This window comes from Ailuropoda melanoleuca, chromosome 8 (genome assembly GCF_002007445.2).
Source record: "Ailuropoda melanoleuca isolate Jingjing chromosome 8, ASM200744v2, whole genome shotgun sequence".
Taxonomy (NCBI): Eukaryota; Metazoa; Chordata; class Mammalia; order Carnivora; family Ursidae; genus Ailuropoda; species Ailuropoda melanoleuca.
In genome coordinates this window covers 123,854,011-123,874,489 of record NC_048225.1, presented here as the reverse complement: position 1 = coordinate 123,874,489, position 20,479 = coordinate 123,854,011, and the positions used below count along the sequence as shown (strand labels likewise).

Below are 20,479 nucleotides of genomic sequence, written 5' to 3'. Positions count from 1 at the left end.
GGGATATGGTCCTGGGATGGAGACCCCCGCATGGGGCTCCCTGCTCGGTGGGGAGTCTGCTTTTCCCTCTCCCTCTGCCTCTCCCCCTGCTCCTGCTTTCTCTCTCTCTCTCAAATAAAATCTTTTAAAAACCCCAGACAATTCAACCATTAACGTATATGCAAGGAAAAACATGTCTCCTTTCTGGCTCTGCCCTCAGTTCCCCATTCTCTTTATCAGAAGCAACCACAGCAAAGTTTCTTGTAGGTACTTCATGAATAAGTTACACCTGTGGATGTTTATATGTGCATATGATACGGTTTTAAGTAGGGTTCGGGAGCCAACAGCCAAGAAAGAATTTCTGAGAGAGTTTTGGTGCAAAAGGTGGTTTCATTATAGCACAGGGGCAGGACTTGTGGGCAGGAAGAGCTGCGCGGGGATTGTGAGGAGCCATTGATTTAGTACTTTGGAATTGGACGAGGTAAGGACAAAGGGAAGTTTCAAAAAGGACTTTTCATATGTTAAGGAAAGCTCATTGGGTCCTGGAGGGCTGGCTATTGTCAAGCCAAAGTTGTTTTCCGCTGTAGAAGGCTTTAACCTCAAGTTTGGGAGTTCCTGGGGGAATGTTATCCTCTGCCTGTCTCAAGTATTTGTCAACGTTACAAGGAAATGTTATTTTATCTACGTTTGTTTTGCCTTTGTTCCCCACATCACGTACATATATTTTCTCCACTTTTCCTTACCCAAACACCACACATTCTACACGCTGCCCTGCGCCTGAGTCTTTTTCGATTAACATTACTTGGAGGCCCTGAATGAGTCCAAAAGTGAGGCGTTATGCAGGATCCTATGGTTGGGCTTGAAGGTACTTCCAGCTTTTTGACAATTTAGGCAAAAGGCCCAACTATGGGAATTACAGATGCATTTCTGGCCTGTGCCATGCTCTGGCTGTTTCCAAACAAGGGGAAAAGTTTATCTAGTCTTCTAACTGGAGTTGGGCAGGATGGCGATGCCTGAGCCTCCTGGCTCAGCCAGATGGAGCCCATTTCCGCAGCAGTGTGTGAAGCTCTCGCCTGCAGTACCGAAACTGGAGGAGAATTACTGGCCTGTGTAGTGTGGCCCCTGCTTTTGCTTCAGTGGGAGATCCCTGCCAATCCCCCCTCCCCGCAAATAGGTAGCAGTGGTGCGTGTTGCCAGGTGAACTGGGGAGCCTCCCCGCCTCGGGCCCTGAGGCCTCCACCCAACCAGACCTGAAGGAGTTACCAGAGATTCTTGGTCTTGTCACAAAAAGGAATTCAAGGACAGACACACCACACAGTAGATGGGTAACACAAGCAGGAAAGTTTATTAAAGCGAAAAGTACATTCTCCAGATAGGAGAGCGGCAAGCTCAATGAGAGAGCTGAATGCCTTGGTGGTTGGGTTTCTAGTTCTTACTGACACTTGTTAACTAGGGTATGGAATATTTATTATTCGAGGTGGGAAGCAGGGTTTCACCCTTTTGCTTCCTAATTTAGTCAGGGGTTTCCTGTCATGGCATCCGCCATCTTGGGCCTGTCTGGTTTGATCCGGCTTCTTGTGGAGGGCTGCCAGGACAGGCCTCTGACCTTCCCATAGCTGGCCATGGCTTCCTCGCTGCTGGCTTCCGGGTCCCCTGTTAGAACCAAACTAACTGCCTATGTTAACATGCGGACTACTTCTTTCAGGCCCCAAACATGTGTGACCCAGCCATTTTCTTATTTCTTAGGCAAGCCTCACTGATTCTATCCTGAAACACTTCACAAGGCTCATCATACTTTCCTTGACCTGGGGTGACAGCAGCCTGGGTCCTAAGTGACAACAGAGAAGGGAGCAGGGTGAGAAGACCACCATGCTTACTGCACTTTACCTTTTAACTTCCATAGGAAGCCATGGACTTGTTTGCTCCCGGAAACAAAGTCTGCCTCCTGTCCCTGGATTTCCCATTTGTGTCCCACCGAGAATCAGACTTTGCAAGATCCTGGCCAGTCTGGGTGGTACAGGCCTGCCACCCTACTAATTCTTTGTACTCTCTATAAAGCCTTGAAATCTGAGCAACAGGGAGGGACTCTTTTCAAGGTCCACAGAGCTCTGACGAATTTGCCCATCCTTCTTTTCCACAACTGGCCCAGCTTTCTGGCATCTACTCAGGAGCTAGTGGAATGGGTAACCTAGGAATGCTAGAGTAATTGGTCTTGAACAAGGGTGAGGGAGAGCCATCAATCATTTTGGGCCCCAGATAGAGACAAAAGCAAGGTAACCAGAGGAGCGGTAGTTATTCCTTACCTGCTGCTATTTGGCTGTAGTTTCTCTCTTTCTCAGATGCATTCTCTGCCCTGTTGTGCCTCACAAGGAAATACATTTCCCACGCTCTCAGCTCTCCGCTAAGTGAAAGCCAAAAATGTCTTAGTGCGTCTTACAAGGCACTCTACTGCCCTCTAGCGCTGTCTGATCCAGTTACAGGGTCTTTTTGCTATTTCTGGAATACAACAGCTCCTGCCATAGGACCTTTGCCCTTGCTTCCCCCCCAGCCTGGAAGCCGGATGCCCAGATCTACAGGGCTAGTCTCCTCACTTCTTCCAGGTTTTAACGCAAAAAGTCACTTTCTCAGGGGCCCTTCTTTGGCCATGCTATCTAAGACTTTCCAAACACTTCCCCTACCTACTCGCGCACACACCGCCAGACATTTCGTATCCTGCGGCTCTCTCTTTTCCATGAGTACTTATCATCACTGAATATACTATATATATTATCTTGTTATTGTCTGTCTCACCCACTAGAGTGTAAACTCCATGTGGGCAGGGATTTGTTTTGTCTCTCTTTTTGTCACGACCAAATCCCTGGAGGTCAGAACAGTATCTGGCATTTAGGCTCTCTCTAAATATGTGTCTAATAGAGAATGTATGATGGCATTGTTTGCCATAGCAGGGAGTGCATGACAGCCTGGATCCATCATGGGGGAAAGAAAAGTAAAGTGGGCAGATGCTCACTATAAAATTATTTACAGCAGTTAGAAACAAAGCACTAACTGTGCAGACAACAACATGAGTAGATCATAAAGTCACAGTGCCGAGTGCGAAAATGACACACAGAACAGATGTGCATTTTACAAGGCTACATACACATCCAAGATACATATAGAACACATTAGCTGGGGGTGGGAGGAGGGAATTGGGATAAAAGAAAAGAAATTGAGACCCCCCCCAAATAGTTTTGTGCTCATCCAGGTGGATAGAGGACGATGAATAGAGATTAACACTGTACCTGAGGTCCACCTGCGGGGTTGCATTGTGAGAGTAACTTTTTAATTAGAGGAAAACATATCGTTTCCACCTGATGGAGAACCGACGGCCTTCGGATTCCCGGTGGGGAGAGACTGAGAAGAGGGAGGGAGAAAGGAGAGCACGCTTGTTGACTGAGAACGGGCTGGATGGTGGGAACTGAAATGAAGAGAAACCTGGAAAGGCAGGTCTGGTGGGGGACCCGGCTCCTCGGTCCTGCGGGCCGTTCTTGGAAAGCCGGACGGTCGCCCAGCACTGGCTGGGTCCCCGCACAGGATGGCAGTCTCCCCGGAAGAGGCGCGCCCACCGCGGCCCCAGCCGAAGACACCGGCAGCTGAGCAGCGTCTGACCGGGAACCTGGTCCTCAGGGCTCCGGAGAGGAACCGAGGGCTGCATACACTGAGCGGCCAGAGTGCTTTCCCTTTCTGGGGCCGGAAAAGGACATCGCAGAGGAGGCGGCGGAGGGCTGCAGGGGGGCCTGCTGCTCCCTGGGGGACGGCCACCAGCTGACCTGCCTCCTGCCCCCATCTTCCCAAAATCGGCTGCAGGACTGCAGAGCGGCGGGCAAAAGGTACGCGTGTTTCCGCCCGGTTTCGAACCGGGGACCTTTCGCGTGTGAGGCGAACGTGATAACCACTACACTACGGAAACTGGCGGCAGGTGGCGCCTGCAAAGCCGCCTTGCCGCTCGGCGACTGCGAGCCCGGGGCAGGATCGTTGGCGCCCCCGCCGGAAGCTCCGGCCCCGGGGGCCCCGTGGCCGCTGCCGGGAGCCGCCTGCTGCCGCCGGGCTCCTCAAACGCAGGCCCCGCGGTTTCCCGACCCCGCAAGTCCTGCGGGAGCGCCGGCGCCCTGCACCCACGGGCGGGAAGAGACAGGTGGCGGCGTGCCCGCGGTAGGGAAAAGCAGCTTCTCTCCGAAACCACAAGCATACGCGTTCCGTTCGCCCAGCACTAGATGGAGAAACCCTTGTAAGGAAACACGCCGTTTTCTCTTTCCTGTGCCTTTCCTCCTGTGAGTCCTTTACTGCTCCACGGACGCTTCACCTCTGCCCACCCGGTGCACGGGAGGTTTCCCCACCCCAGCCAGTCCCCGCCTGGGACCCCGGCTGGGGTCCTCCCCTGCAGCTGCGGTCTGACCTGCGCTCAGGGGCGGTGTCGGATCCCACAGGTTAAGGGCTCGGTGGTCCCACATGACACACCCTCCCCCCTTCAGGCACCTGTCATAAGTGCAGGTTGTCACCTGTGCTTCCGACCAACCAACCAACTGTAGATCAGAAGTTCCCACCACGTCCTCCTCGGGCTTGATAATGTGCGAGAATGACTCGCTGAATGAGGGAAAACAGGTTACCTACCAGATGAACAGCCAGACCAAGGAGATGCATAGCGCAGGGTAGGTGGGCAGGGGAGTAAGGTTCACACCTGTTCCCCAGCCTGGAAGTGCTGCAGACCCCTGCATCAGGGATTTCTTTTTGTGGAGGCGTCTTGAAGGAGGCACGAGCCACTATTAACTCGATCTCCAGCCTCTCTCCAGAGGAGGGGGGGGGTGCCACTGAAATTTCCAAGTTTGTGATCATAATGGTTTTTCTGGTGACCAGACCCCATCCTGCAGCTATCCAGGAGGCCACCAGGAGTCACCTCATTAGAACATAACACACGCCTACCCAGGAAATTCCAAGGGATTTAGGAGCTCTGTGACAGGAACCAGGTCCTAGCATCTTTCTTTCTTAGGAAATTACAAAGGTTTTAGGAGCTCTGGCTGGGGGCCTGGGATGAAGACCAAAGTATACATTCCTTGTTATATCACAATATCACATTACCGATGCAGGGTCTCTCAGACACTTGGCATATTTGGGCTGGGCACCATCGTTTTATAAGTCCTAATACTGTTAAGCCAGACAGACACTAGCATGTTCTCTATTCGTTGGGGGAGGGCAGGAGTTGCGGTCCTCGGCGGAATCCAAAACTAGGAATTAGAAAGTTGGAGAAGCAGTGAAGGCAAACTGAGGCATTGAGGGCAGCAGGATAGCAGCCTCAGGAAAGGCTGTCCAGGGATGGGATTGCACCACTGAACATCAGTTAAAAGCTGAAGGTGGCAGCCAGCAGCACCCCATAGGCTCACTAGCGTGGTTCCCCAGGTAAGTTTTGTCCAGGTGCTCGCCGCACAGAGGTAAGGTTGTGCTTCGAGCTCAGCCCTGCTGGGCCCAGCACTGGAATTCGCCACTGCCCAGGACCCAGCTCTGTGACCCTGAGCCTGGTAGCAGGACAGACGGGGTGATTCCAGAAGCGAGACATGGAAATCATCACCACAACTTCGGGAGCCCAGAACTTCGTTTCATCAATCCCAACACCCTGCTCCGGCCAAAGGCCACTGCTGCTTTCACCCAGAGTTGAGACCTGAGTCAGGCATTAAAGTGGACCCTGCACTGGGTGAAGGGACCCTTCGCTTGGACTGAGGGAGGGGACAGCCGGAGTGGGGCGGGGAAACTCCCAGCCACGGGCACCTTAGCCTGACAACAGCCTCTCAGCAACCTCTTTTGTAAGCCAGCTTCATTACCTCTCACTGAAATACATTTTAAAGGTAAGAATGCTGATCATTTACTCAAAGGTGTAAATTAAGAATGGCAGTGAGCTCCTAGTCCTTCTAGCTGTAATCCTCAAGAGAGACAAAGGGCAGAGTCAAACACCCGGTTGCTAGGCTGATCAGCACCTGAGGGGCAAGGAGGCTGTGAAGATTGAAGATGTCCTTCCAGTAATTCCAAAATGCTCTCCATCCCCCACCCCCAGGGAATCGCTGATCTGTTATTAAACTTTCCCTGGGAAACATGCACAATATTTCAGATATCTGCTAAATCTAGAAAGATTATGTCAATAGAAGCACAGTATTAGTAATTATGAAACGTTCTCTCACTGTGAAATCCTAAAAATAGTTCAAATTAGAGTTCTAGGCAGCCCAGTAATTTTACCTGTTTGGCCTTTCCGCTGGAGGCTGCCAGCAGGTGTCTAAAGTGCCTCGAAGGGCAGTGCAGAGCCACCCAAATACACGCGCTGGGCGTGCAGACAGGAATGTCACACTTAATCCCTTCGGACTTCTTGTAAAGCAGCAATGTATTTCTGTATGGTAACTAACTGTTTGATTTTACTTGTAAGCTAGGAAATAAGAGGAGTTAAGCAAAAGTGATGTGGTAACAAATGAGTTAAATGGCCGGTGAACTAAATCCTAATCTCCTATGACAGATGGGAATACATTTCCACTATCCTAATGAGGAAGGAGACGGGCTTTTCATCAAAGTCGGTTATCTCCTCGTTCTAGTTTGGGTCCAACTAACTACAAGGCTTTGATTGCTCTCGTGCCCTAGGTCCCAGGAGACCACCGGTGTCCAGTCCCCTGCCCCAGCAAGAGACCAGTATAGGAGTGGCATAAGGTGGAAATGCCAGAAACACTGGCAGCTTTCCACCCCTCCCCCACCCAAGTCCACCTGTGCCCCGCAGGGCTGTGGTAGGTGGTCAGAGACAGCCCCTCTTCCACCGGGGATGCAGAGGTTGCTGGGAGGTGTGAGGCTGCCTTGCCCCTCATGGGAACGGGCAAGCAGAGGTGAGGCTGGGCCTTGCAGAAGCAACGGGTCAGCAACATCCAGCCGCAGGCTCTGGAGAGAGGCCTGCCCTGCTCAGCTCCTGCTGGAGGAAAAGGCAGTAGGCGATTGCAGTGAACCGACAGTTGTCCTCCATCCTCCAGGCAAAGCAAAAGAGCAATCAGCTGGGTCTCGCGCCCAGCCGGACGCCTGCACGGGAGGTTAGTCTGGGCATTCCCAAGGTCTTCGGGGGCTTGATTGAGCCCCAGAACAGTGAAGAAGGATAACAAAACCAAAACTCCAGCTCCGGCTGGTATGTTTGAGAAAGAAGCGGTAAATCACGATAATACAAACGTAGACCCGGGAACTCAACTTACCACCTGGTACTAGGAGCAGCGACGTGAGTTGTGGGGCCCAGGGGAAGATGCGAATGTGAGCCCCTTGTTCAGAAAGCAGCAGGAAAAGTGCTGCTAGAGGTCATGAAATATAATGCTTCCCACCCCTCCGCCGCCTTCTTCTGTGGCCTCCCCCCCAACTTGTCATGGTGTTTTTCATTTGCTATTTAATGTCATTCTATGTAAAGAAAAATTAAAACAATTCGGGTGAATTTTGCCGGTTCTCACTAGCTTGTGCGAGGCCCATTGCTCATCCCCTGCTTTAGCTTGAGCTAACTGGAGTCGAGCTTCTCTCCTCCCCACAGGCCCTTGGACTTAGGCTTGTCCCCAAGATTGAGCAAGTGCCAGTGTGTAGAACGTCCCATTTACTAGCTTATCCTGCCGGTCTGTTGACCAAAGGGAAACACATTTCCTGGGAAACTGCTCTCATCACGCTGTCTGTTCAGTCTCCCTCGCTGCCTCAACTTCCCCTTGAAAGCTTCTGCCAAGCTCTGCTTGCCTCTCCCTGTGAAAGAAACACCTTTTGCTCTTTGATTTTGAGATATTTACAGATTTCTGAGATTGTCTTTTTAACAAGTGTCTCCTTATCTAAGTCCGGATTTGTTTTTAGTTGACCGTGCAAATGTAAAAGCATCGAACTCATAAGCAGAATCCCTGAAGTCACACAATCCGTATTTCCTAGCTCCTCCGGGCACATGAGTTTTTGTCCTTCTCAGAATAGTGGGAATGTTGCACTGAATTAACTCAGCTATTCTTAGTTTACTTCTAAATACACACATTCTACCATTTTCTACCTTCGGCTTGCTGGTAAGTAAGGGAGGCCTGGAAGGAAAAGGAATTCTTTGTTGTGCTGTCTTTGCCTTTCCTTCCATGTCATTGTTTCCACAGTAAGCGGTTGGCTAATACCAGATGTAAGGTAAGACAGGATGATAGGATTTCTTGGTCGTTGGTTTTTCTTAGAACACCACTGTCTTCTTTTTCCGTCTGAAGCAAATTCTGCTTGGAATGGAAAGTGTGGCCTCTGGGCTGGAAGGTCAGTTTAAGCGGTCACAGAGGCAATGTGCTTGCTTTACACTCACCTGAAGTCTCTGAACTCCCACTGCGTAGTGGGTCCATCCATCGAACGTGGCAAATGCTATATAAAATGCGAACAAGGAAGGTGACCAGGAATACTGCTGGCATCGGCATCCTCTCTGCTCATATGCAGGCTCCATTGTGCCATTGGACTCCAGTTACAAATCACACCTTCAGAAATTATTTAAACTTTCAAGGACATTTTTCAGACATACCCCAAAATTTCTTATGTATGGTTGAACCAGTCCTAAGATCTTTTTTCAGGAGGTGCTGCCCACCCCTACTCAGCACCTCTCCCTGGTGGTCTAGTGGCTAGGATTCGGCGCTTTCACCGCCGCGGCCCGGGTTCGATTCCCGGTCAGGGAAGTCTGTTTTCTTTCTGATCGCCGCCGCCAACAATTCTACTGTTGCTCCGAGCGATTCCGCGTTCACCAAGGCTCGTTTCGGCTCATCCCACGTGTCATCCGATCCTGAGGTATATCAGTACTGAGGGAACAGGTACCTGTGAAGGATGAGAAATTCCTCCATGTGGATTCAAACTCGCCTCTGCCTCCCTCAACTGGAAATTACGGGTTTGTTTTTTCCCTATGAGAAAATTTCTACGTGAAACAAATGAGTTACGTCAAATGACTTATATCTATTAAGGTCTGATTGGCACAGGCACTGTTTCAATTTCAGTAATGTATGTAATGTTTCCCCCATTCATTGAAACCCTAAGTTACATCCCAGAGGTGTAGACAGCTCAGGTAATTTTACCAGATGGTCTGCCATTTGGTCTTTTGTAAAACAAGAATGTATTTCTAGATGGTAATTAATTCACTTTACCTGTAAGACAGGAACAATCATAAATAGATGAGGACTGATCCTATTAAAATAGCAAATTATATGACACCGGTCTTTGGCTCCCCAGTGACTTTGTCCTGAGGTTCTCAAAACTGATTTCAGGATCAGCTGGAGAAAGCCTGAGGGGCTTGCAGACTGCGCGAGCCACCGTCTTAGTCTGAAGATCCCCGAGCTTGGCCCTGGCAGGCAAGAGTCAGGAAGGAGCCAGGTGGGCACTTGCCGGCCTGGGAGACTGAGCGCGACCCGCCTTGACTATAGCCAGGCTGCTGCGGTCACATCAATAGCAGAATGTTGGTGGTGGTCAAAAGGGGAAAGAAAACAAAGAAGAAAAAGAAAAACCCCAAAACAAGAAAGACTTACTTCCCTGACCGGGAATCGAACCCGGGCCGCGGCGGTGAAAGCGCCGAATCCTAACCACTAGACCACCAGGGAGGGGTGCAGGGGATATTGGGGTAGTGTCTCCTGGAGTAAGGTCTTAAGAATGATGCAGGCACCTGTTAGAGACCTTTAGAAATGTCTGGAGAACGTTGTGAGGTGGGTACATGGTGCTGGATGCAGGGACTGCCACTTGGGTCAGGGGGTAGAAGGACACTTCAGTGGCAGAAACGTTGCAACAAAGATTGTCACAAGTCAAGCCAAGGAAGAAGACAATTTTTCCTACATTTTTGTCACCGACTCCCTCTGACCACAAGCGTTTCTCATATTTCTTTCTTTTTTGCCCCCTTCGTTACTAAAATTTCTGTGCCTCTCCCATGGTTGATGGAGGAAGATATGTCTCTCTTTTGCTCCCTCACCTCCCACAAAAGGATCTTATTGCTCATCTCCTCCCACTCTGGGCCTCCCAGTGCAGAGGGAGGAATATTCAGGGCCAAGCGGACAGGCCCACCTGGAGCTGCACCCCTCTTCTAGGCCCTACTCTGTCATCCGGGACCTGGCATGCCGTGCCCAAATGCTTGGAGTCTGGTGGGGCTCTCCGCACACCGGTGTTGCGGGGCTGCTTTAGGCCTCCAGTGTGCGCAGGTGGCCAAGGGAAAGCTGTTTGCAGGGGTTTGAACAGCTCCTGGTAGTGGCAGGCGAGGTGCCCCCTCTCGGTGCAGGAAGGAGCTAGAATTGAGAGGAGAGGGTCCTCCCTGAGCCACCGTGCTCAGGCACAGAGCTATGAGGAGTCCCACAATTCTAAATGCAAATCTGGCCTCATAGGTCCTTAAGGTCTCTTTGTCAAGGTAGGTGGAAAGATCTTATTGCATTTTACTGTTCATTAGCTTAATTGATAAATTTAAAGTATTTAGACATATGGTATGTGGCCCTCCACTTGTGCTGTTCCCCACAGCTGCAAATATTAGGCACAGCTACTTCTCTGAGCTTCTGGGCCCACTCCTGTATAGAGCTGTCAGCTCCTCACCCCACCACTTGGATCTAAGGTCATGCTCTCCCAAACTGAGTCATCTGTCTCCATTCCCCCGCCCAGGGACCTTTCCCCAGGCCCCACCCCTGGTGGCTCACAGCACCCTTGGAAAGAAACTCGGAACCTTTGCTACCCACCATATCCGTTAACATACAGTCCTCTCTGTTTGGACCCCTGTGGCTCTCCCTCCAGGAAGGACACTGCCCAGTTCTTTGGGGAGTGTTTTCACCTCCGCAGCTCGAGCAGCTCCCATGTGGTTTGAAGGCAGTGGGCTAATGGGTATGCATTTTCTCCTTCAAATTGCATTCAGTAGCAAGTTTCCAATTAAAAAAAAAAAAAAGAAATTACAAAGCTGTTTCTGTTTCCTGTCATTTGAGGAGCCCTCAGATTTTCTGCTAGAAGTGAATGAGCAGGGGGAGAAGAAGGGACCTGCATGGAAGGCGCGTTAAGAGTTCTCCAGAGAAATGGAACCCCTAGGAGATCTACTCTGTAGCTGGCTCTAAGGGTCACGTGATTAGGAAGTCCCAAGATCGGCAGAGTGCGTTGGCAGGCCGGACACCCAGGAGAGGTGGTAGTGAAGTCCCAGTTGCAGTCTGAAGGCCTGAGAACCCCGGGAGCTGCTGGTGCAGTTCCAGTCGGAAGACCAAGGCTTGAGACCCACGAAAAGCGGATGCTCCAGTCCAAGCCCAAAAGCAGGAAAAACCCGATGTCCCAGTTCACAGGCAGTCAAGCGCGAGGAGCTCTCTCTTACTGGAGAGAGGCAGGACGAACTTTTATTCTATTCAGACCTCTGTCTGATTGGCTGAGGCTCACCCACATTAGGGAAGGCACTGTGCTTTATTCAGTCTACTGATTTAAATGTTAATCTCATCCAAAAACATCCTCGCAGAAGCACCCCACGTAATGTTTGATCAAATACCTGGGCACCCCATGGCCCAGTCAAGGTGACACATAAAATTGACTGTCCCAGAAGGGGATACCTTACTCTAAGCACACAGAGGAGAAAGCTGCCTTGGTCAGGCTTCAGTTTACGATCACTGCTTTTTCAGAGCTTCTGCTCTCTCTGGGTACGGGGCAAAGATGCTTTTATCCGGTCATATAACAGGGATGGATTAAGAAAAAGTCCCTTCTGGCAGAGAAGCAGCAGGGCTGGGGAGGAGTAGGTTAGCAACACACCTCTCCTGGGGGACTTGAACCACCAATATATTGATTTATGATCAAACCTGCTGACCACCGGACTCCAGGGACCATGCTGAGTTGTTTTTTTAAATGTAATGCATACAACAGAAGTTTATTTTTAAAGTGAACAGTTCAGTGGCATTTAGTACCTTCTTAAAGTTGTGAGACTACCTTCACTATCGAGTTCCAAAACATGTTCATCATCCCAAAATAAAACCCCACATCATCCCCAGTGAGCAATTATTCCTCAATACACCCTCCTCCCAGCTCCTGGAAGCCATCAGGTTGCTTTCTGTTCCTATGGACTCACCTCTTCTAGCTATTTCACATGCATGGACTCACACAATATGCGGTTTGTCTCTGGCTTCTTTCACTTGGCTTATTGTTGGAGTTCACTCAAGCTGGGCATGGATCAGTACGCCTCATTCCTTTTTATGGCTAAATAATATATACACTACATGCTGATCATATGTTCATCCACTGATGGACATTTGTGTTGTTTCCACCTTTTGGCTATGAATGTTCATGTGCAAGGACTCATTTTGAGTATCTGGTTTTAATTTTTTTGGGTACATATCTAGTAGTGAAATTGCTGGGTCATTTACATCCTCACCAGCAATGTTTGGTGGTTCTAATTTCTCCTTCCTGCCAACATCCTTTATTTTCTATCGTTGTTGTTTTTAAAATGATAGCAATCCTAGCGGGTATGAACTTAACGATACACATGTGCTAGAATGACTAAAATTAAAAAGACTCACGATACCAAACAAAAAAGAGGGCTTCCTATATGACTCCATTTACGTAAAATTCTAGAAAATGCCAACTAATCTACAGTGACCGTAAGCAGATCAGTATTTGCTTGAGATGCACGGGTCAGTAGGGGCATGACTTAGTGAGGGACAGAAGGGAGGCGTTACCCAGGGCAAACGGAAACTTCTGGGGGTGATCGAGATATTCATTATTTTGATTATACTGATGGCTTCACTAGTGCATACATATGCCAAAATATCATATTGTCTATTTTAAATATGGGCAGGTTGTTGTATGTTAAATAATAAACTGTTAAAAAAGAAACAAGGTGAAACAATTTCATATATCCCTTTTGGAGGTCACTGAAGTCTCTTCATTTTAACCTGTGCCATAAATTAAAAAAGGAGAGGATTGATTACACCATTCTCTTTTAAGGAGAATCTCCGAGTCTTTAAATTTCTCACATCTGTGACAAAGTCCTAAGTCATTAGCAATGCAGATCCCCAGGTGATAACAGATGACCATTACCTGCTATACAGCAGACATTGGGTTGTTAGATTCTCTTTCCAGAACATTCACAATATTTTGCCTGCCTTCTACCCCAACAGAGCCCTTTCGCCATTTCAGATGGTGCCAGCTAAAACATGTGGCTATGATTGGAGCACTGGCTGGCAGCCAGGAGCCTGACAGGCCTCAAGAAGGCTGGCAGTGATGGCCTGAGATAAAATGAGGAGAATTTTATCAGAAACCAGACGAAGAGGCACCCTGGTTTTGTAGTGTCAGAAAGTACCTCAGCACTGTTTCCTGTAGTAATGTGAAGAATGGAAAATGTACCTGGTGAATCCAGAGATTAGCTAAGTAATTTTCCATAGAGAGCACTGAGGAGCAGTTTGGATTCTTTTAGCTGCTATTGGGGACCAGAATATGCCACCCCAAAATATGGCACTTTGGCATAAAGATTATTTTTTAAGGATTATTTTCAGCTGGAGACAAACGAGCATCAACAGATACAGAAAGATGGTTTTCCCGGAGTTCTCTTAGCTGACTAAAAGCAGAAACTTCTGAAAATTGAGGACTCCCATAAATCCCCTCTCCTGGGGAGTTTTTCTTTCTTTCTTTTCTTTCTTTCTTCTTTCTTTCTTTCTTTCTTTCTTTCTTTCTTTCTTTCTTTCTTTCTTCTTTCTTTATTTCTTTCTTCTTTCTTTTTTTAGAGATTTTATTTATTTATTTGACACAGAGAGAGCAGAAGAACACAAGCAGGGGGAGCAGCAGAGGGAGAGGGAGAAGCCAGCTCCTTGTTGAGCAGGGAGCCCGATGCAGGACTTGATCCCAGGACCCTGAGATCATGACCTTAGCCAAAGACAGATGCTTAACCCACTGAGACCCCCAGGTGCCCCGTGAGGAGGTTTTATAGCCATGAGGAAGACATAAAGGGGCACCTGGCTGGCCCAGTTGGTAGGCCACATAGCTTGATCTTGGGGTTGTGGTTTGAGCCCCATGTTGAGGGTAGAGATTGCTTAAATAATCTTAAGAAAATCTTTAGAAGAAGAAGAAGATGACATAAAGTCAGTTCCAAGAGGGACCTGCACAAGCAAAACTTACTCTTTTAGGTCGCTCATATACTTACCACCCCACAGTTTGTTGCCCTTGAAAAGGAAATCCCTTTCCTTTGTCTTGTCATTTCTGTACATATTTATTTTTCTTTCGTTAAGATGCTATATAAGCCCAGGTTCCAACCACCCCTTTGAGTTACTCATCAGGACGTTTCTCCCATGTGATGTAAGCTGCATGCATTGATAAACTGTTTTTCTCTTGGTAATCTGTCCTTGGTAACCAGTCTTGATCTTACAGGGCCCCAGCCAGAGAACCAAGAGGGTATAAGCAAAAATAATTTTTCCTCTCCTGGACTGCCTATAACAAAACACTAAAAAAAAAGAGAGATGAGCTAGAGGACTAACTACTCAGCTTTCAGTTGGAATTTGGAGGAAATGTGAAGGCTTGGGACAGTTTCCATCCAGCAAATGCTTCAGAAAGAAAGAGCAGGCCAAAGAGATCAAACCCAGGCGCTGTCAGGAAAACATGGTTCCAGGGGAAAGAGGAAGTTAAAGCTGTGTCGATGGAACTCTTTGTTAAGAACTCAAGAAGACTGAAGTGGTGCCTCGCAGACTCTTTCAGACAGAAAGGAGGCATTCTTTTTGTTTTATTTAATTTCATTTTTTCTTTAAAATCCATTAATTACCATATAGTGTATTATTAATTTCAGAGGTAGAGTTTAGTGATTCATCAGTTGCATAAAACACCCAGTGCTCATTCCATCCTGTGCCCTCCTTAATGCCCATCACCCAATTATCCCTTCCTGTCACCCACCTCCCCTCCTGCAACCCTCATTTTCTTTCCTATAGTTAAGTGTCTGTTACGGTTTGTCTCCCTCTCTGCTTTTGTCTTATCTTATTTTTCCCTCCCTTCCCCTATGTTCATCTGTTTTGTTTCTTAAATTCCACATATGAGTGAAACCCTATGATATTTGTTTTTCTCTGACTTATTCCACTTAGCATAATACCCTCTAGTTCCATCCATGCCATTGCAAATGGTAAGATTTCATTTTCTCGATGGCTGAGTAATATTCCATTGTGTGTGTGTGTGTGTGTGTGTGTGTGTGTGTGTGTGTATGTGTGTGTACACCATCTTCTTTATTCATTCATATGTCAGTGGAGATCTGGGCTCAGAAAGGAGGCATTCTATCAATCTTAAGGGCATGCTTCAGAGACCTTTCCTGCTGAGGAGTCTTCTAAGGATCTTAAGAATATTGACCCACGGCAACCTTACCAGGGGCCCAATGTAGAAAAGGGCTGATCTCTAAGAGACCTGTGAGTGCGGCTTTTGCCTAATAAGTGGAGTATATATTGATATATCTATAAGAAACTCTTCAAGTTTTTAAAGGAATTATCTCAGCTTGGACTGAAAGGGACAGAGACAGTACAAAATTAAAAGAAGCCTTTGGACCTCGAAACTCCTACAGTCGGGAAGCAGGCTGAGAAAATGATCAGCTGCAAACACTGACTGTTCTTACAAAAAGTAAGGCCAATTCGGAAGGTAGGAGTGAGAGCCACAGATAATCATTCCCAGTGAGTCGTAATGGGGCTTCATCAGGGAACTGGCAACATGGACCTGACTGGATGTCAGACCGGTGACTGCCATGTGCCTTCGACTTCCCCCTTTCAAAGGGGAGTATCAATAGCAGTTGAGCCTGTCCCAACATTGTATGTTAGAGATGTGCGGGCCAGATAACTTATTCTTTTACTCAAAGCCTTTTGACCAGTTTTAGTATACGTGCCGCCAAAGCAAGCACAAAAGTCTTTTGACCAGGAAGAAACTGCCCAAGCTCATCCGCTGAGCATCTGACTCTTGATTTGGGCTCAGGTCATGATCTCAGGGTTGTGAGATTGAGTTCTGAGTTGTTGGGCTCCACGCTGGACATGGAGCCTGCTTAAGATTAAAAAAGGAAAAAAAGAAACTTCCCAAGGAGCCTCATGTATACCAGGAGCAATTCAGAGATGAGATAAGTAGCTTATGAAGAGATGGAGAACACAGAGTTCTGGGGGCAAAGGAAAGATGTTTATGGCTCAAAGGATAGCAATCTCTGGGTGCACTGCGAACCGCCAAGCTTTAACCTAACCTCAGAGAGTCTAACTGATTACACTATAAGGATCAGGTAGAGTTCGTGGGCTGGCAGTTCCTGTTGAATAATTTGTGGCCAAACACCAGAGTGTACCCCAGGTTAACTGCCAGCCCCAGGTCCAGCACTTTGGGGAGCTCAACTGTATGCGGCCAAAGACCCTGCTCTGCTACCCTGAGTCTGAAAACCTGGCAGCACGGCAGATTAGGATGATTCCAAAAGCCAATCTCCTTCGGCCACTATGGGACAAGTGCATAGCATAGCCCTGTAGCCTCCATAACTTTGTAAGTGGCAGACAAAAGAATTAGGGACCGTGGTGCGCCACATTTGTACTGGAAATTTCCCCAGAGAGCACAATTGGATCACCCTGTTCGTGTTGTCAGGAATTACAGAAAGTAGTTTAAGAACTGAAGAACTATGGCAACTATATCTGTTTTCTCGCTCATCGTTGTATTTGTAGCTCCTTGCAGAGCGCCTGGCACGTAACAGTTGTCAATATATGTTTGATGAATGAATGCATGTGTGCATAAATAAGAACATGAGTAACAGGTACACACTCAGAGATTAGGGACAAACCAGGATTTTGTTTTTCTAAAAGCCTTGAGGAAAAAGTTTGATTTAGCCAACGGAGTTTCCTCTCTGTGGTCTTCCTGTCCTGACTCCCGAGCTAAGAAGGACATCTGAGAGGATGAAAAGTCCAGCTCGCTGGAGTTCCCGGCATGGGAACAGAGGCCGGAGTTTTGGCAACATGTACCTCATTCTATACCAGGACTTTTCCAGCTGACCTGGGTCCGCTCCCCAGGGAAATGGGGGGCTAACAGGAAGGGAAGGCAGGGAAGTTAAAATGGGAAGAACTTGATGACTGATGGATTTGCTGGGTGAGGGAAAGAGACTTCAGCGAAGGCACCTTGCTGTCTGGCTTGTTGCCCTAAAGGTGATGGTACCGCCATTCACTAAGAGAGGGAACACTAGAGAAAACTCCTGCTTAGGGACTGGGGAGAAGTTGGATTCAGGGCAGGAGAGGATAACCAGAGGGCAAGGGGTCATGTAACGCAGGAAGGTGGATGCATAGATAGTTTTAGGACTTGGCGAAGTACTGGAGATACATATTTGAAAGTTGACAAGATCACCAAAAGGGAGTGTAATATGAAAGGACAAGAATTGGAGCCACAGGCAAAGCCCTTAAAAGATTATTTCTAGGACCTTCACTGCAGTCCTATATATAAGAGCAGTGTCCAACTGTAAGTGAGTAGCAGGAGAAATTAGAGCACATTAATGCATGAAAAGCTTTACACTTTAATCCGTTTTAAACTTGGCCAGAAATCATTGAGTTTCTCCAGGTGCCTAGCATCTGTTGCAAGAATTAACTAAATGGGAAAGAGCCTTAACTGATTTTTGTGTTACCAGGGCTCTACTGGCTGTGGAATTCTGCGGGAAAGCCGCTCTGAAAGTTTCGCTTCTAGGGGGAAAAGTACCGGTGTCTCTAGTTTGGCCATGGATAGCTCCTCATCTTCTAGGATGTGGGACTTGGGAAACGTCTCTTACTAAACAAGTAATTCATAGAATTTTGGATTAAAAGTAGAACTTTGATGTTTAAGAGGGAGGACTGAGGAAAAAGGAAGACCACCCTTTCAGACGTCCCTGGGTGGGATCGAACCACCAACCTTTCGGTTAACAGCCGAACGTGCTAACCAATTGCGCCACAGAGACCAGCCCTGTAGTGACTTATTTGCAGGTCATATTTGCAGATCATTAGTCAAATACTAGCAGTATTCTGCAGGGATCATTTCTTCGCCTTGAGATTCCAAGTAAGTCTCAGTTGTGTAACTCTAAAAGCCAGAACATGAAACCATCCCTGTTGTGCAACACTACGATCCTTGCTTCCTTTCTTCCCAATTTCTTAGCACCACCACGAAGCGACCGTTTCTTTCTTCCCAGGTTGACACCTGCAGGCAAGTAAGACCAAATTCACCACCGAAGGAAGGTGAGAATGGAGGGAGGGAGGGAATGGAGCAGGGGTGGGTGAGTGCAGGGGAAACAGCTTCCTGCTGAGTTGAACTGGCATCCCTGCTTGGGAAATTAGCCTGATGTTCTTTTTTCACTAAATTTCTATAAAAACAACTTACATTAACTGTTTATGAATTTTAAACCCATATGTTGAGCGTTTATTTAAAAAACGTAAGTTAAAAAGTGGTAATGATATCCAAAGTTCAACCTGAATGTGATTCCCCAGCAGTACTAAATATTCCGTGGGGAGGCAAAACAGCATCTGGAGACCTGAGATACAGGGTAGGCTGAACACGTCCCCCAGCACTCCTCCCTTCACTCATATAGTGATTCAAAAATATTGCCAAGGGGCCCTGGCTCTCCATAGAGAATTACTAATTTATAATAAGTACGACTATAATTTTTTACACTGAAATGTGAAACTGATCTGCAAGCTACTTTAAATCAGGAAAATAAGTTTTAGTAATGAATGTAATTTTACCGGCTCTATGAAATTCTATGAACATAAATTTTTAGGGTTTTGTACAGCCTGAGCATTTTTACCAAACCCTCTGACATTTCCACCGGTAGATACCGCCATTCAGAAATTCCTGGCTAGAGAAACCCAGATCGTCCATTATACGGGCTTAGGCTCAGAAAAACACCAATAGTGGTACTCTTAATATGGTTAGTCTTCTGAATGTAAACAATTTAGTTCATGCCACTTATAAAATGTGATCAAAGGCATCTTCATAAAATAGAAAATACTAGCATGTCATTTCTATGCCAGACAATAAAGCAGATATGACTGGAAGACACTGATTCCTCCCGGATACATCTTGGGTTCATTCAAAAGGTTTTTATAAAAATTCACAGGCCAAGTTAGCTAGACTTACAGTAAGGAACCATTGCAGAGGAATAGGTCAAAAGGTCCAACCCGCTTTTTAATCCCCTTTATATTTTTTTTTACCATCGTATAATAAAGAAGCCCATTACTTTCAGAGTATACAAAGGTAGTGAAATGAAAGTTGACTTTCCCACATGACCACAGGCTAAATGCCTAGTAGGATAGAGAGTTGGGAAGTCATCTCCAAGGATCACCAAAACGACCAGGACTATTTGATTCCTGCCAGAATGGCCTCAAAAATATCAAGTAATGGGAAAAGACTGAAAAAAGAGAGGAGGTTTCCAAAAAGGAAGAGGGTTCCAAAAAGAGGTTTTCATTTTTTTAAAGATTTTATTTATTTATTCGACAGAGATAGAGACAGCCAGTGAGAGAGGGAACACAAGCAGGGTGAGTGGGAGAGGAAGAAGCAGGCCTTTCAGCAGAGGAGCCTGATGTGGGGCTCGATCCCATAACGCCGGGATCACGCCCTGAGCCAAAGGCAGACGCTTAACCCGGGTCACAACCTGAGCCAAAGGCAGACGCTTAACCGCTGTGCCAAACAGGCGCCCCAAAACAGAGGTTTTCAAAGAAAGGAGAGAAAAAGAAAAAAAGTCAGGGAGGCTGGATATAAGAAGAATATATTAAATACATGCAATAAAATACAGAATCTCACTGGCGTGCAGATTTCAAAAAAAGAGAGGACTATCCCTGTTACCATAATGAGCATCCCTACAAGAGGATGCGCACAGGGGTGGAGAGAGGGATGGAGTAGACCGTTGTTAGGTGTACGCTAAGACTGAATGGGGACTAGGAACATCTTCAAGGCGATATCTAGGTCGTGGGCTTGCGGGGGGTGGAGGTGTGGGCTGGAGGGGGAGGAGGGTGCTCCAGGGAGCACCCTTGCCACTTTGCCCTAGGATTCAGGGGAGTGGTAGCGAGGCGATGTGAGGGACGTGTTGGCTAGAAGTCCACCCTGTGTGTCTCCCGTGTGCCTCCAGCCCCTCCCACCGCATGGCTGTTGGGTTCTCCCCACCGGCCTCCCGAATCTCCCCGCTGGCTCACCTGCCCTGCCTGGTGGTGCGGCGACCTGGCCGCGCCCAGATTCGCTTTCCCAACCCCACCTCCGGGGCGCCACGGGCCCGGCTCTCTGCTCCCATCCCCGCCCAAGGCCAGCACCCACGTGGACCACAATCGCCGGGCCAGGGGAGACGCGGCCAGCCCACGGGGTGGCCGGTGGCCAGTGGCCGGGAAGCTGGGCCCAGCCGTGGCTGGCGGGGGGGGGGGGGGGGNGGCCGGGGTGGGGGAGGCAAGGGACCAAGGGCTCCAGCAGGGTACCCAAATCAAAGAGGTAGATTGCTCACGCTCCCCAGACCTCTTCCCCCACTCCCCCTGCCCCTCTTCCCAGCACCGACACCACGGAACTAGCACCTCAGGAAGGA

The 20,479-nt window shown here is 48.1% G+C and overlaps 4 non-coding genes across 4 annotated transcripts; 1 reads left to right on the top strand and 3 right to left on the bottom strand.

The window, feature by feature from the left end:
* Positions 1 to 3,855: 3,855 nt before the first annotated feature.
* Positions 3,856 to 3,928, bottom strand: TRNAV-CAC. The gene has a single exon. It is a non-coding gene; the product is annotated as a tRNA-Val (tRNA).
* A 4,681-nt stretch (positions 3,929 to 8,609) lies between these two features.
* Positions 8,610 to 8,681, top strand: TRNAE-UUC. Its single transcript has one exon. It is a non-coding gene; the product is annotated as a tRNA-Glu (tRNA).
* An 837-nt stretch (positions 8,682 to 9,518) lies between these two features.
* On the bottom strand, positions 9,519 to 9,590 carry TRNAE-UUC. Its single transcript has one exon. It is a non-coding gene; the product is annotated as a tRNA-Glu (tRNA).
* An 8,214-nt stretch (positions 9,591 to 17,804) lies between these two features.
* Positions 17,805 to 17,878, bottom strand: TRNAN-GUU. The gene has a single exon. It is a non-coding gene; the product is annotated as a tRNA-Asn (tRNA).
* Between the last annotated feature and the right edge of the window lie 2,601 nt (positions 17,879 to 20,479).